Source organism: Triticum urartu, chromosome 1A (assembly GCF_056163025.1).
Source record: "Triticum urartu cultivar PI428250 chromosome 1A, HENAU_Tu73, whole genome shotgun sequence".
NCBI lineage: Eukaryota > Viridiplantae > Streptophyta > Magnoliopsida > Poales > Poaceae > Triticum > Triticum urartu.
The window spans coordinates 45,469,307-45,480,547 of record NC_141873.1 but is presented as its reverse complement, the minus strand read 5'-3'; positions in this window follow the sequence as shown (position 1 = coordinate 45,480,547).

Below are 11,241 nucleotides of genomic sequence, written 5' to 3'. Positions count from 1 at the left end.
GACGTAGGGTATTACCTCCATTAATAGGGCCCGAACCTGAGTAAACATCATGTCCCCTGCCTCCTGTTACCATCCGCCTTAGACGCACAGTTCAGGACCCCCTACCCGAGATCCGCCGGTTTTGACACCGACATTGGTGCTTTCATTGAGAGTTCCACTGTGTCATCACCCTAAGGCTTGATGGCTCCTTCAATCATCGCTAGCGATGCGGTCCAGGGTGAGGTTTTCCTCCCCGGACAGATCTTCGTATTCGGCGGCTTCGCACTGCGGGCCAATTCGCTTGGCCATGTGGAGCAGATCGAGAGCTACGCCCCTGGCCATCAGGTCAGATTTGGAAACTTGAACTACACAGCCGACATCCGCGGAGACTTGATCTTCGACGGATTCGAGCCCATGTCGGACGCGCCGCATAGTCGCGACGAGCACGACGTAACTCTGCCGTCGGACAATGTTCGGGAGATCGCATTCGCAACTACTCTGGCCTTTAATCTGGAGCAAGTCGCGCCATCCGAGAGTGAAGGGATGGACCCCGCCATGGAGGCCGCACTCTCAGTGGTGATAGAGCCGGATAATGACTTCACCCTTTACGAGAGTCGTGCCGCCGAACCACTGGGTTCATCTCCGGCCATGGACTCCGAGCCGCTCACATCTGTGCCCGTCGAATCCGACTGGGCGCCGATCATGGAGTTCACCTCCGTGGATATCTTTCAGCACTCGCCCTTCGGAGATGTGCTAAATTCATTAAGGTCTCTCTCCATGTCAGGAGAACCTTGGCCGAACTATGTCCGGCTAGAATGGGATGTGGACGACAAAGAAATTCGTTGCCCACCCACCACCCACTTTGTAGCCACTGTCGACGACTTAACCGACATGCTCGACTTCGCCTCCGAAGACATCGACGGCATGGACGACGATGTAGGAGACGAACAGGAACCACCGCCCACAGGGCGATGGACCACCACTTCATCACATGACGTATACATGGTGGATACACCCAGAGAGGGCAATGGCGAAGAGACAACGGAGGATGCACCCTCCAAACAACACACGCGCCGACGTCAGCGGCGCCGCTCTAAGTCCCACCACAGCAAAAACAGCGATAACAGCGCAAGAGGAAATAATAGCCCACTCGACTCTGGAAGAAACACCAACTGCACCACCCCGGTGGCAGAGCACAATCAAGATGCAAACTGCAAACATAGTACAGATCCGACGTCCGAACACGATGACGCCAAGGATAAACCTCATCAAACCCCGTCGGGGAAGGAAAACAGTCTGGACAAAGATGCACACATCATCCCGAAGACGCACCTGGAGCAAGAGAACCTCCACAGAAGGCTTATTGCCACAATGAGGAGCCTGAAGAAACAGAAGCAAAGGCTTAAGGCCGCACAAGATACGCTCAACAGCAGGTGGAACAAAGTAACAAAGTATGGTGGAAGTTACCACACAAATAGTTATCCAAAGCGCAAGTTATTACCAGAATTAGACGATGAGGCCTTAGAGCCCACACAGCCGAATAATGATACGGCCAACCGGCCGGATCCACCACCTTGTGAGCGCGATAGAGCGACTAACAAGGTCGCGCATAAGTCAACACACAATTTACGTGAGAACTTGCGCCAAAAATCCGGCGCGACCAGATCCATCTACGGATCTAGGAAGCGCGCTCCAGTACAAAACCAAAACCGAATACTCCAACCGTCCGAACACCATGGCACATCCCAATATAGGGGTGCCGCACACCCCCTATGTTTCACTGATGAGGTGCTGGATCATGAATTCCCAGAGGGATTCAAACCGGTGAACATAGAGGCATACGACGGGACCACAAACCCTGGAGTCTGGATAGAGGACTTTATCCTCCATATTCATATGGCTCGTGGAGACGATCTCCATGCCATTAAATACTTGCCCATCAAGCTCAAAGGGCCAGCTCGGCACTGGCTAAAAAGCCTCCCCGAAAACTCAATTGGAAGTTGGGAGGAGCTCGAGGACGCTTTTGGGCTAATTTTCAAGGGACTTATGTCCGACCTCCGGATGCAGACGATTTAAGTCATATAATCCAACAGTCCAGAGAGTCCGCCCGAAAGATTTGGAACAGGTTCCTCACCAAGAAGAACCAAATTGTTGACTGTCCGGACACCGAAGCCTTAGCAGCTTTCAAACACAGCGTCCGAGACGAATGGCTCACCAGACACCTCGGCCAAGAAAAACCGAGAATAATGGCAGCCCTAACAAGCCTCATGACCCGCTTTTGTGCGGGCGAGGATAGCTGGTTGGCCCGTAGCAGCACCAGCGACCCAAGCACATCCAAAGTCAGGGATGGCACTGGTAAACCATGACGTAACAAAAACAAGCGTCGAAATAAAGAAGGTAGCCCAGATAACACGGCGGTAAACACTAGATTCAGGGGCTCCCGACCAGGTCAGCGGAAAAAGCTTTTCAAAGGTAGCAGAGAAGGACAATCTGGCCTAAACAAAATGCTTGACAAACTCTGTCAGATTCATGGCACGCCAGACAAACCTGCAAATCATACCCACAGAGAATGTTGGGTCTTCAAGCAGGCCGGTAAGCTAAACACCAAACACAAAGGGGAAGAGACACCAAGCGAAGATGAGGATGAACCTCGCCAGCAAAGCACCAGAGGATAGAAAAAGTTCCCACCAGAGGTTAAAACAGTAAACGCGATCCATGTGACAAAGAGGAGAAGCAAGCATGCACTCCGATGCACACGAGCCATAGAGCCCGGCACCCCTAGGTTCAACCCCTGGTTGGCCTGCCCGATCACTTTTGATCGTAGGGATCATGATGCAAATATCCGGTGCAAAGGACTGACAGCCTTGGTGTTAGACCCAATCATAAATGGGTACCATTCACACGAGTCCTTATGGACGGCGGCAGTGATCTAAATCTGATATATCAGGACACAGTCCGCAAAATGGGGATAGACCCGACACAAATAAGCCGCAGTAATACTACCTTCAAGGGAGTAATACCAGGCCAAGAGGCCCGCTGTACGGGATCTCTACTACTAGAGGTGGTATTCGGTTCTCCCGATAACTTCCGAAGTGAAAGGTTAACTTTTCACATCGCTCCATTCTGAAGTGATTATCAAGCACTATTCGGAAGGGCGGCTTTCGCTCGTTTTAATGCAATACCGCATTATGATTTTCTCAAGCTCAAAATTCCCGGTCCATGTGCCATCATCTCAATTAGCGGAATTACCGAACGTTTTTTACGCACGGAAGAGGATGCGGCGGCTCTAACAGCCGCACACTAGACGGCCTCACCAACCAAAAAAATGGCAGGTCGTCAAGACCATGGACACGGTTAGACGAGTCTAGCGTCCGCTCACATAAACGATACCAGGGGCTTCCCGCGTGTAATCAGTGCCAGCCTGGCTCAACTTGGTTTCTTTTGAATTTTGATAGTTCATTTATAGCAACCAATTCTTTTTTGGGCACGGCAACTTTCACCTAAGTCCTTTCCTTTTACAGATGACAATTGTGCTACACCCGTCCAGGACACGGCACAATGGATACACGGGCGCAGACGTGCAGCAGGGACCCGCCCAAAGGTTTCTTTTTTACATTAAGACCCTGCGTAAACCTTTTTTACTGTCTCTTGTTGCTCACATCCTTTGGATACTCCACACAACCGAGAAGGATCCTGGTGTTGTTGGCATGTGGCCACGCCAGGATTATGCACGTACCTAGACACATGGGGTTTCTTATTAAGGGCATTGTTTAGCCCGGTATATGTTATAAAGACCGGACACCCTAGGGAGTGTTCGGCGTCGCGAGTTTGGCCCTATATGCATCAGCTCCGAATCATGTCTTTGGTCAAATGTTGGGTTTTCCCGGCTCCCATGTTTTGGTACCTTACGTTCCGTTATATCGGCTAAGGTAGCACTGGGAGAACTACTGCGATTGTGCCCTGGTTCATCCAGATGAGCACCTCAGTAGAGAAAGCCGAAAACTGACTATCATGATATAGTGAGAGACTGGTCAACCACTCGATGACTCATCAGAATCTTCGGGATTCCTCTACATTAACGAAGGGTCGTTTCCCGGTCATGTACGTACACGCCCCATATTCGGACGAGCGCAGAAGTACCAGGGGCTATATAGTAGCCCCACTGTCAAACTCCTATGGCTAAGTGAAAGTGTTAAAGCAATATAGTCTGATTGCCTCGTTCGCTGTGCTATCACCTCCTTAACTGTTAGAAATATGCCCTAGAGGCAATGATAAAATGGTTATTATTATATTTCTTTGTTCATGATAATTGTCTATTGTTCATGCTATAATTGTGTTATCCAGAAATTGTAATACATGTGTGAATACATAGACCACAACATGTCCCTAGTGAGCCTCTAGTTGACTAGCTCGTTGATCAAAAGATAGTCATGGTTTCCTGACTATGGACATTGGATGTCATTGATAACGGGATCACATCATTAGGAGAATGATGTGATGGACAAGACCCAATCCTAAGCATAGCTCAAAGATCGTGTAGTTCGTTTGCTATAGCTTTTCCGAATGTCAAGTATCATTTCCTTAGACCATGAGATTGTGCAACTCCCGGATACCGTAGGAGTGCTTTGGGTGTACCAAACGTCACAACATAACTGGGTGACTATAAAGGTACACTATGGGTATCTCCGAAACTGTCAGTTGGGCTGCCACGAATCGAGACTGGGATTTGTCACTCCGTATGACGGAGAGGTATCTATCGGACCACTCGGTAATGCATCATCATAATGAGCTCAATGTGAACAAGTGGTTGATCACGGAATCATGCATTACGGTACGAGTAAAGTGACTTGCCAGCAACAAGATTGAACGAGGTATTGGCATACCGATGATCGAGTCTCGGGCAAGTAACGTACCGATTGACAAAGGGAATTGTATACGGGATTGATTGAATCCTCGACATCGTGGTTCATCCGATGAGATCATCGAGGAGCATGTGGGATCCAACATGGGTATCCAGATCCCGCTGTTGGTTATTGACCGGAGAGTCGTCTCGGTCATGTCTGCGTGTCTCCCGAACCCGTAGGTTCTACACACTTAAGGTTCGGTGACGCTAGGGTTGTTGAGATATTAGTATACGATAACCCGAAAGTTGTTCGGAGTCCCGGATGAGATCCCGGACGTCACAAGGAGTTCCGGAATGGTCCGGAGGTGAAGATTTATATATAGGAAGTCAAGTTTCGGCCATCGGGAAAGTTTCGGGGGTAATCGGTATTGTACCGGGACCACCGGAAGGGTCCCAGGGGTCCACCGGGTGGGGCCACCTATCCCGGAGGGCCCCATGGGCTGAAGTGGGAGGGGAACCAGCCCCTAGTGGGCTGGTGCACCCCCCATGGGCCTCCCCCTGCGCCTAGGGTTGGAAACCCTAGGGGTGGGGGCGCCCCACTTGGCTTGGGGGGCACTCCACCCCCCTTGGCCGCCGCCCCCCTTAGAGAATGCATCTCATAGGGCCGGCGCCCACTAGGGGTCCTATATATGGTGGGGCGGAGGGAGGGCAGCCGCACCCTAGCCCCTGGCGCCTCCCTCTCCCTCCCGTGACACTCCTCCCTCTCCCTGAGCTTGGCGAAGCCCTGCCGAGATCACCGTTGCTTCCACCACCACGCCGTCGTGCTGCTGGATCTTCATCAACCTCTCCTTCCCCCTTGCTGGATCAAGTTGGAGGAGTCGTCTTCCCAACCGTACGTGTGTTGAACGCGGAGGTGTCATCCGTTCGGCGCTAGGTCATCTTGGATCACGACGAGTACGACTCCATCAACCCCGCTCTCTTGAACGCTTCCGCGCACGATCTACAAGGGTATGTAGATGCACTCCCCTCTCCCTCGTTTCTAGATGACTCCATAGATTGATCTTGGTGATGCGTAGAAAATTTTAAAATTCTGCTACGTTCCCCAACAGTGGCATCATGAGCTAGGTCTATGCGTAGTTTCTATGCACGAGTAGAACACAAAGCAGTTGTGGGCGTCGATATTGTCAATTTACTTGCCGTTACTAGTATTATCTTGATTCGGCGGCATCGTGGGATGAAGCGGCCCGGACCGACCTTACATGTAAGCTTACGTGAGACTGGTTCCACCGACTGACATGCACTAGTTGCATAAGGTGGCTAGCGGGTGTCTATCTCTCCCACTTTAGTCGGATCGGATTCGACGAAAAGGGTCCTTATGAAGTGTAAATAGAAATTGGCATATCACGTTGTGGTTTTGGCGTAGGTAAGAAACATTCTTGGTAGAAACCTATGGCAGCCACGTAAAAACTTGCAACAATAATTAGAGGACGTCTAACTTGTTTTTGCAACATGTGCCGTGTGATGTGATATGCCCAAAAGGATGTGATGAATGATATATGTGATGTATGAGATTGATCATGTTCTTGTAATAGGAATCACGACTTGCATGTCGATGAGTATGACAACCTGCAGGAACCATAGGAGTTGTATTAATTTATTTATGACCTGCGTGTCAACATAAACGTCATGCAATTACTTTACTTTATTGCTAAAGCGTTAGCCATAGTAGTAGAAGTAATAGATGACTAGACAAATTCAAGAAGACACGATGATGGAGATCATGATGATGGAGATCATGGTGTCATGCCGGTGACAACGATGATCATGGAGCCCCGAAGATAGAGATCAAAAGGAGCAAATGATATTGGCCATATCATGTCACTATTTGATTGCATGTGATGTTTATCATGTTTTGCATCTTATTTGCTTAGAACGATGGTAGCTTAAATAAGATGAACCCTCGTAATAATTTCAAGAAAGTGTTCCCCCTAACTATGCACCGTTGCGAAGGTTCGTTGTTTCGAAGCACCATGTGATGATCGGGTGTGATAGATTCTAACGTTCGAATACAACGGGTGTAAGCTAGATTTACACACACAATACACTTAGGTTGACTTGACGAGCCTAGCATGTACAGACATGGCCTCGGAACACGGAAGACCGAAAGGTCGAGCATGAGTCGTATTGAAGACACGATCAACATGAAGATGTTCACTGACGTTGACTAGTCCGTCTCACGTGATGATCGGACACGGCCTAGTTGACTCGGATCATGTTTCGCTTAGATGACTAGAGGGATGTCTATCTGAGTGGGAGTTCATTGAGTAATTTGATTAGATGAACTTAATTATCATGAACTTAGTCTAAAATCTTTACACTGTGTCTTGTAGATCAAATGGCCCACGCTAATGTTGCCCTCAACTTCAACGCGTTCCTAGAGAAAACCAAGCTGAAAGATGATGGTAGCAACTATACGGACTGGGTCCGGAACCTCAGGATCATCCTCATAGCTGCCAAGAAAGATTATTTCCTAGAAGCACCGCTAGGTGACGCACCCATCCCAGAGAACCAAGACATTATGAATGCTTGGCAGTCACATGCTGATGATTACTCCCTCGTTCAGTGCGGCATGCTTTACAGCTTAGAACCGGAGCTCCAAAAGCGTTTTGAGCGACACGGAGCATATGAGATGTTCGAAGAGCTGAAAATGGTTTTCCAAGCTCATGCCCGGGTCGAGAGATATGAAGTCTCCGACAAGTTCATCAGTTGTAAGATGGAGGAAAACAGTTCTGTCAATGAGCACATACTCAAAATGTCTGGGTTGCATAACCGCTTGACTCAGCTGGGAGTTAATCTCCCAGATGACGCGGTCATTGACAGAATCCTTCAGTCGCTTCCACCGAGCTACAAGAGCTTTGTGATGAACTTCAATATGTAGGGGATGGAAAAGACCATTCGTGAGGTATATTCAATGCTGAAATCAGCGGAGGTGGAAATCAAAAAGGAACATCAAGTGTTGATGGTGAATAAAACCACTAAGTTCAAGAAAGGCAAGGGTAAGAAGAACTTCAAGAAGGATGGCAAGGGGTTTGCCGCGCATGGTAAGCAAGCTGCCAGGAAGAAGTCAAAGAATGGATCCAAGCCTGTGACTGAGTGTTTTTATTGCAAGGGAAGTGGTCACTGGAAGCGGAACTGCCCCAAATACTTAGCGGACAAGAAGGCCGGCAACACTAAAGGTATATGTGATATACATGTAATTGATGTGTACCTTACCAGTACTCGTAGTAGCTCCTGGGTATTTGATACCGGTGCGGTTGCTCACATTTGTAACTCAAAGCAGGAGCTGCGGAATAAGCGGAGACTGGCGAAGGACGAGGTAAAGATGCGCGTCGGGAATGGTTCCAAGGTCGATGTGATCGCTGTCGGCACGCTACCTCTACATTTACCTATGGGATTAGTTTTAAACCTCAATAATTGTTATTTAGTACCAGCTTTGAGCATGAACATTGTATCAGGATCTTGTTTAATTCGAGATGGTTACTCACTTAAATCCGAGAATAATGGTTGTTCTATTTATATGAGAGATATGTTTTATGGTCATGCTCCGCTGGTGAATGGTTTATTCTTAATGAATCTCAAGCGTAATGTTACACATATTCATAGTGTGAATACCAAAAGATGTAAGGTTGATGATGATAGTCCCACATACTTGTGGCACTGCCGCCTTGGTCACATAGGTGTCAAACACATGAAGAAGCTCCATGCAGATGGACTTTTGGAGTCTCTTGATTACGAATCATTTGACACGTGCGAACCATGCCTCATGGGTAAAATGACCAAGACTCTGTTCTCAGGAACAATGGATCGAGCAACCAACTTATTGGAAATCATACATACTGATGTGTGCGGTCCAATGAGTGTTGAGGCTCGCGGTGGCTATCATTATGTTCTCACCCTCACTGATGACTTGAGTAGATATGGGTATGTCTACTTGATGAAACACAAGTCTGAGACCTTTGAAAAGTTTAAGGAATTTCAGAGTGAGGTTGAGAATCAACGTGACAGAAAAATCAAGTTCTTGCGATCAGATCATGGGGGAGAATACTTGAGTCACGAATTTGGCACGCACTTAAGGAAATGTGGAATAGTTTCACAACTCACGCCGCCTGGAACACCTCAGCATAATGGTGTGTCCGAACGTCGTAATTGCACTCTATTGGATATGGTGCGATCTATGATGTCTCTTACTGATCTACCACTGTCATTTTGGGGCTATGCTTTAGAGACTACCGCATTCACTTTAAATAGGGCCCCGTCGAAATCTGTTGAGACGACACCGTATGAATTATGGTTTGGGAACAAACCTAAGCTGTCATTTCTAAAAGTTTGGGGATGCGATGCTTATGTCAAGAAACTTCAACCTGAAAAGCTCGAACCCAAATCGGAAAAATGCGTCTTCATAGGATACCCTAAAGAAACTATTGGGTATACCTTCTACCTCAGATCCGAAGGCAAGATATTTGTTGCCAAGAATGGATCCTTTCTAGAGAAAGAGTTTCTCTCGAAAGAAATAAGTGGGAGGAAAGTAGAACTTGATGAAGTATTACCTCTTGAACCAGTAAGTGGCGCGACTCAGGAAAATGTTCCTGAGGTGTCTGCACCGACTAGAGAGGAAGTTAATGATGATGATCATGAAACTTCAGATCAAGTTTCTACTGAACTTCATAGGTCCACAAGGACACGTTCCGCACCAGAGTGGTACAGCAACCCTGTCTTGGAAATCATGTTGTTAGACAACGGTGAACCTTCGAACTATGAAGAAGCGATGGCGGGCCCAGATTCCGACAAATGGCTGGAAGCCATGAAATCCGAGATAGGATCCATGTATGAAAACGAAGTATGGACTTTGACTGACTTGCCTAATGATAGGCGAGCCATAGAAAATAAATGGATCTTTAAGAAGAAGACAAACGCGGATGGTAATGTAACCATCTATAAAGCTCGGCTTGTCGCTAAGGGTTCTCGACAAGTTCAAGGGGTTGACTACGATAAGACTTTCTCACCCGTAGCGAAGCTGAAGTCCGTCCGAATCATGTTAGCAATTGCCGCATTCTATGATTATGAGATATGGCAAATGGACGTCAAAACAGCATTCCTTAATGGTTTCCTTAAGGAAGAATTGTATATGATGCAGCCGGAAGGTTTTGTCGATCCTAAGAATGCTGACAAGGTGTGCAAGCTCCAACGCTCGATCTATGGGCTGGTGCAAGCATCTCGGAGTTGGAACATTCGTTTTGATGAGATGATCAAAGCGTTTGGGTTTATGTAGACTTATGGAGAAGCCTGCATTTACAAGAAAGTGAGTGGGAGCTCTGTAGCATTTCTCATATTGTATGTGGATGACATACTGTTGATGGGAAATGATATAGAATTCTTGGAAAGCATAAAGGCCTATTTGAACAAGTGTTTTTCAATGAAGGATCTTGGAGAAGCTGCTTACATATTAGGCAACAAGATCTATAGAGATAGATCGAGACGCCTCATTGGTCTTTCACAGAGTACGTACCTTGACAAGATATTGAAGAAGTTCAATATGGATCAGTCAAAGAAGGGGTTCTTGCATGTATTGCAAGGTACGAGATTGAGCACGGCTCAATGCCCGACCACGGCAGAAGATAGAGAAAAGATGAGTGTCGTCCCCTATGCCTCGGCCATAGGGTCTATCATGTATGCTATGCTGTATACCAGACCTGATGTAAACCTTGCCGTAAGTTCGGTAGGAAGGTACCAAAGTAATGCCGGCATGGAACACTGGACAACGGTCAAGAATATCCTGAAGTACTTGAAGAGGACTAAGGATATGTGTCGGTGTCAAAACTGGCGGATCTCGGGTAGGGGATCCCGAACTGTGCGTCTAGGCTGGATGGTAATAGGAGGCAAGGGACACGAAGTTTTACCCAGGTTCGGGCCCTCTTGATGGAGGTAAAACCCTACGTCCTGCTTGATTAATATTGATGATATGGGTAGTACAAGAGTAGATCTACCACGAGATCGGAGAGGCTAAACCCTAGAAGCTAGCCTATGGTGTGATTGTTGTTCTGTATGTTGTCCTACGGACTAAAACCCTCTGGTTTATATAGACACCAGAGAGGGTTAGGGTTACACAAAGTCGGTTACAATGGTAGGAGATCTACATATCCGTATCGCCAAGCTTGCCTTCCACGCCAAGGAAAGTCCCTTCCGGACACGGGACGAAGTCTTCAATCTTGTATCTTCATAGTCCAGGAGTCCGGCTGAAGGTATAGTCCGGCCATCCGGACACCCCCTAATCCAGGACTCCCTCAGTAGCCCCTGAACCAGGCTTCAATGACGACGAGTCCGGCGCGCAGATTGTCTTCGAAATTGCAAGGCGGGTTCCT